Raw genomic sequence first — 6,933 nt, 5'->3', positions numbered from 1 at the left:
GTCTACAGGGTGCTCAGGGTCTCACTACTAGATCAGACCCATAGTGATCCGTCTGTTTACAGCCTCCCAAGGGCTGGTATTACTGGTGCGTGCCACGATGCCCAGTCTCAATTGCCATCTCAGCATGCCCCAGGGGCAGGACTAGCACAGCAGGTCCAGGTATCAAACCCCTGGCCCTTGCACCTGCTTGCAGGTGCTTTAATCTGCTGAGCTACTTGGCCTGTCCCTAGTTTCTTATATTATTTAGAACGTGCATAAAACACTGATTACCTTTAGACTGTCTTAGCAAAACAAAGTTAAGAATTCATGCTTGAAATTTAAGTTTTGTCTGCTGAGAATGCAAGGAGAGACACAGGCCAACATGGGCCAGTGTGAGTTTCTAAGTCCCACGGTGCCATCACAGCTATTCTACTGGATTTCCTACAGCTGTGATCCTTCAACAGGAGCAAGCTGGATCCACAAACACTGGGGAGAAAATACAATAATCCGTAATAGGGAAAGGGAGAGGATAAGGTAAGAAGGACGAATGAAGGAACTTAGATCACAGGAGAATCTTTGCCAGCTGGGAGAAGACTTCATTGTCATATGAAAGTACAACAGGGAACTTGCTGTGACCTTGCTGTCTGGAGGTCACATTGTTTGGAGTATGTGCATTGTACCTAGGTCCTGACAGTACCTACTTGCACTTTATAAAGCACAGCAGTTGTTCTCTTAAAGGAGCAGAGAACAGCTGGGCCAGGATGTAGCTAATGGCAGAGCGCTTGCCCAGAATGCAGGAGACCCAGGGTTCTATCCCCAGCACTGGAAAAAAAAAAGAAAAGAAAAGAACACTTGAGTAGTTTCTGAAAGTGTTAAACATAGTGTTTCCATGTAATACATTAATTCTACTAATGGATACATATTCAAGGTAAATGAAAGCATACATGGGCAGAAAAACTTGCACATAAATGTTTGAGGCAACATTTTGCAAAAGACTCAAAACATATAAACAACCCAAATTTTCTTAAACTGAGGAATGGATAAACCAGATCTGGTAGATCCATGTAATGGAATATTACATAGTCAGTGAAGAAGAGTGAAGCGCTGACACATGCTACAGCAGGATCAAACCTTGAAAACACTATGCTAAGTGAAAAAGTAGTAAGGAGTCACGAACAGTACATACTGCACGGTGCCACTTACATAAAACGTCCAGAAGAAGCAACTCTGCTGAAGGGGACAGCAGATCATTGGTCAAGTGTTGAGGGAGTGCGGGAGACAGGCAGTAACTGCTAATAAGGATAGTGTCTCTTGGGCGTGACAATCTGCTCTAAAATTATATGGTGGTCCTGGCTGCACAACTGTGTGCATGTACTAAGAACCGTTCAACATCTACACTTAAATGGGTGCACTATAATATACCTGAATCAGATTTCAGATTCCCCCAAATAGAACACTATAAATCACAGATCCGAGAAATCTTGAGGAAGGATTGGAATATTATTTTCAAGCATGAAATAAACATTAGTAACTTATTTCATGTATATAATGTGTGTACACTAAAACGTATGACACCTATTTAAAAACAAAAAGCAAAGACCTAAATGAATAGTTCTTGACTGACCTTGTCAAATACAAAAGTTACATTTCTTGTTATATAGATCTTGCTTTATCTTGGTCTTAATCATCCAGCAGAAAAGTATAAAAACGAGGTATAAAAAGTAAAACCATATTAATATGCTGAGCTGTAAAAGGCTCAAGTCAACAACTTCTGACATTGCCAGTCCTATGGATAACCCACTACTATTATGGACTACTGGACTATATTAAATTATTTTGCTGAATTCATGAACCTACAAATATTTAAATGGCAATGGAATACCCATCTCTGACAAAACTAAACAAAAAGGGGATACAAATGAAGGACCATTTTGTATCTGTATATACAAAATAATTAGGATAGATATACAGCTACTTTCTCTTAATTCAATGAGAGGAAAGATTTGTACTAATAGTGTTGGGATAGGATATCATGTCTGCATCTTGTACTATGAATAACCACTACGAAGACAACAATATGCAATGTACTAATTATTGAGACTGTCCTACTAATCAGTTTTGAAACTGTCTCATTGTTATTTGGTTCTCAATAAAATTACTTAAAAAGAAAAAAGAAAAAAATAAATAGCTCTCTCTACTTTCAGCACACAAGGACCAAGCATAGCCAACTGGAGAACCTACGCTGGGGAGGGGGAATGTGGTGAAAGTGTGGGCTGGAGGCTCCTCTAGAAACTTGGGGCAAGGCGCCCAAAACTTGAGCCAAAGAAGACAGCTGCCTGCAGCTTTGGGGAAACCTTGTGAGATCACTGCAACCAGGCCCGGGCTGGTCGTGAGTGCTGCTCTATTTGCAATGTGCGTTTAACTGCCTAAGCTCAAGTCAAGTCATAAACCTGCATTTCCATAGATCCCAGACAAAAATAAACACAGACTATTATTGCTACTCCTGCTCTCTGCCTTCCTCAGATGCTGATTAGACTGCATCCTCTAAGGAAAGATGAGTTCAGTCTCTGCTGGGGATTTCCTCACAGGTCCTTCAGCCACAAGGGTGCGAGCTCCTCCCCTCTGAAAGATGCATGATCCAGCTGTTCTTCTTGTCAGCTACAGGCTCTCACAAAGCTTTCTGGAATGAGGGAGACAAAAACAAGGTTTAATTATCATGACCTGAACGTGTCCCGCCCAAGTGAGGAGAGGATCTTTTTGTATGAACACCAAAGATAACAGCTTCTTTTAACTAGTCATGGTCTGTCATTCCAATTCTTTCTTTACGGTTTTGAAGATTGGTGTGTATTTTATCTCTCAGGTCTTTAAAATAATCCAGCCATTTTGGCTAACATGACATGTCATGTGCCAAGGCTTGACAAACTGAGAGCTAAATGTTTTAAGAGCTCTAACGGAATAGTCACTAAGTGCTTAATTTCAAAACCCACCATTCATTTGCTGCCATAGGAGGAAGGGTCCATCACCAAGTCACACTGTGGCTCCAGGCCAGATTTTCCTTCTCCTGGCTTTTGTACCTTTGGACTGCTAAGGCAGAGGCTGGCTGCCACCAGTCCTCCCAGTGTTGGCTTCCCAGAGTTGCTGGAGGCCTACTGAAGAATGCATGCAAGATCCCCACGCAAATCCTGGATGTCTGTCAGCAGATGTCACCCCAGCAAGGCCATGAGACACACTTCTCCTGCCAGGGTTCCATCTTACAGCCATCTCTGGAAACGCTAGCTGGGAACAAACACCCTGGGGTTTTCTTGCCCAAAAGTACAGATCACTACTGTCTACATCAGCCAAGTGTGGTGGTGCATGCCTGCAATCCCAACACTGGGGAGTCAAAGACAGGAGGCTCGCTGAGTTGGAGGCCAGCCTAGACCACAAAGTGAGGCTCTGTCTCAGATACAAAAGCAAACAAAACATCAAAATACTGTCTTCATCACACATTGACTGATTCCTAAGAAGTACCAGTGCTCAACCCTATCGTAGAGGAAGCCAATGTAATTTATATCAAAAAAGAAAAGAAAGCTTGTCACATAACCCAAAGTAACAAAATGATGTCTGAACCTGAGTCCACGAATAGCTGTCATGCAGGAAGCAGAACAGGTAGGCCTGCTGCCTGGCTCACACACACCCGACAGGGACCTAGCTGGACTCTGGCTTCAAGTTTGATGGGCAAATCAAGTTTTCCCTCCATTAAAGGGCTGTAGGAGGAAGCACAGGGAGCTCAGGCACCTTCAGGCCAAGTTTCAACCACAGGGAGGAAAAGGGCATGCAATGAAACAAAAATCTTTCCAGACTGAACATTATTCTCAAAGTGCTTGCAAGTTAAATGAAAAAGAGAAAGGTACAAAATGGACATATATTGTAAGTTTAAGCCCAGCCTGGGCCACTTAGAGACTTAGTGAGACCCTGTCTCAAAAGTTAAAAAAAAAATTAAGTAAGAGAGGATGGCTGAGGATATTGATCAGTGTGGAGGCCCTGAGTTCAATCCCCAGTAAAATCAGAAGGATAAGACATACAGTCCTATTTGCTCGATTTCACATACAGAAACTCTGGAAGGACATATCAGTAACAAATAAAAATGATTACTTGGTTTGGGGGTAGAGAACTGGGAGGTCAGAGGACAGGAATGGGAGGTTGCCTTTTCAGTATATGCCTTTTGCAAATATTTTATTAATTGTTTTCTAATCATGCGTGAGGAAATTCTCAAAGTCCTTAGGAAGCATCAAGAAATAGAATTGCTCTCTTGAGGAACTTACATTCTAGTACAAGAAAACGGATATAAACACACAAAAAAGTATATTTTGGGGACCAGGGAGATAACTCAGTAGCATAATGGCATAAGTGCCGGCCTAGAAAGTGTGAGGTCCTAAGTTCGATCCCCAGTACCAAAAAAATAAGCATATTCAATGTCACATTACATAGTTATAAAAATTAAAAATGTGGAAACTGAGTGTAGTGGTACACATTTGAAATCGCAACTCCACAGATAGCTGAGGTGGGAGGATCATAAGTTCAAGGCCAGTCTTGGCAACTAAAAAGCCTTGTCTCAAAATAAGAAATGAAAAGGGCTGGGGGTGTAGCTCAGGGGTCAAGTACCTGGGTCTGCTCCCCATTATTTCAGGGAGGGAGGGCACAAGACAAAAGAAGGGAGGGAGAAAAGAAGCAGGGAAGGAAGGGAGCTAGGAGAGGAGCGGTTTGCTGTACCAAAAAGGGATCAGAGCAGGCTCACAGGGGTCAGGTCTGCACGCAGACTTTTTGGAAGGAGGGTAAATATGTGGATCTTTGGAGATGACAGTCCAGGCAGAAGGAGCAGCTTACAGCAATGTTTCCAACCCAAGGCACATTAGTCCCCAGGGGACATGTAGCAATGCCTAGAGACATGTCTGGCTGTCACAGCTGTGGGGGTGGTACCAGCATCCATGAGTAGAGACCTGGGGTGTTTTTATCCACCCTACAATGTACACAACAGTCCCCACAACAAAGAATTACCAAGATCTTCCAGTTGATCCCACTAAGGAAAGTGGGTGCCGGAGCAGAGAGCCTGAAGTGGCTGCTGGGTACATTCAGGTGATTGGCGATAGACACCATTCTATCTACCTATTCTACCTATTATAGCTGCCCCGCACGCTGCCTCACTCCCCAAACATGAGCAAATGTGAGTTCTCCTGAGCAGGGTCCTGCAGATGCATGAGAATGAAGAGCAATGTTCTCCTAACAACTGCAGAACTCACGAGAACGCTTATTTCCAAAGGTTCACACTTTGCATTACAAGCCAGCAGTGTAAGTTTTCTTTCAGTCCTCCTCCCAACTCTCAGCAGCCCCAACATAAAGCATTGCTCTACAAAGATTGCAGAAACCCCACCTGCTTCAGGCTCTTTCCCATCTCGAGGAGTAGAAGTCATCAAGAGAAAGATACTTTGTCAAAAGGCTGTCTTGCCTTGGGGTATGGTGGGAGAGAAAGATAAAAGCATATCAGAACAAGGGACAGGCAGTGACTCTGCTTCCTTTTCAAAGAGGCTCTGGCTTGAGCAGGGCTCTGGGTTCCATCCCCGGGATGCACAAAAGAGAAATCCTACAGGGAGCAAGGCACAGGGCACCTGCAAAGGGTTCAAAGCAGCAAGGAGCCCTGGAGTTGTCCGTCCCTGTTGACCTGGCAGAAGAGCAGACACTCCAGGCGCCTTCTGAAATTTCTATTTCTCTCAGGTCTCCTTAGAGCTGCTCCAGAAATGTTTGTGGAACTAAACTGTTGCAAAACGGAGCTGACTGACCTGAGGCCTTTGCCCAGCACTTCCAGCAGGCGGGGGATACAAGGTGTATTTGAGTAAGTGCGACTAGTTTGACTTAGCTGGAATATCAGTCAGGCTTGGGGAAGCAGTGAACAATGTAATTGGAAGTTGGAGTGGTATAATATTTAACAACCAGTAGGCTTATAAGATTAACATACAAATAAACATATATCAGACACGAAATTAGAGATTCATGTGGGGTGTGGGGCTGTTATTAAGAGCATTTGGCTTTGGTGTCACGTTAACCTGGGTTTAAATGCTGGCCACACTAATTTTTACCAGCTTTGAGATCTTAGGCCAAGTATTTAAGTGCCCTGAGTCCAAATTCTACAGCTATAACATGAGACTGATCATAGCAATCTCACCTCAATGGTATCGACCTCACAGAAATTCTGAGAACGCTAAAAGTATAATTTCTGCAAAACATGAGGCCCAACAATATTAAGAACTCAGTAATGGCAGGTATTACTAATGTCAAGATAACTCTCTTGCATTCTTCACGACCCAACAAGGCAATAAATTTCCGCTGGTTATTTCTTATAACACTGCCATTACCAATATTTGCTTTATGGCGGTTCCCTGGGTAAGGACTTTCCATCCGAATTACCAGGATCACTTCACCTAGGAGGGCCAGGCCAGAAGGGAGGCTAAGAGGTCTCCCTCGTGGGCCATCCCAGGATGAGAGGGGGCGCAAGGACCTAAATCAGGCAGAAGCCCAAATAACAGAGATGGTCTATTTTTTTTTACAAAGACATAAATGAAAGGAAAGTAGATTCTTAAATTGGCCATTAAAAATAAACGTTAATAAGCAAGCATAGTAGCATATGTCTGTAATCTCAGCACTCAAAAGGCTGAGGTAGGAGTGCTGTTAACTGAGGCCAGCTTGGACTACACAGTGAGTTCAAGGCCGTGCTGGACTACATAGTGAGACCCTGTCTCAAAATAAAATAAATATTAACACTATTAAATTGAGGGGCTGGAGAGATGGCTCAGTGGTCTAAAGCACCTACTTAGAACAAGTTCAGCGAAGCACAGGGACCACGGTTCAATCCCCCAGCACCACATGCCAGCCAGCCCGCCCCCTGGTGGGCTGAGCTGGCCACACACACACACACCACTC

The sequence above is a fragment of the Octodon degus genome, unplaced genomic scaffold (genome assembly GCF_000260255.1).
Source record: "Octodon degus isolate 3935 unplaced genomic scaffold, OctDeg1.0 scaffold00015, whole genome shotgun sequence".
Lineage (NCBI taxonomy): Eukaryota > Metazoa > Chordata > Mammalia > Rodentia > Octodontidae > Octodon > Octodon degus.
The sequence above is the reverse complement of the archived record's forward strand: the minus strand, read 5'-3'. Positions refer to the sequence as shown.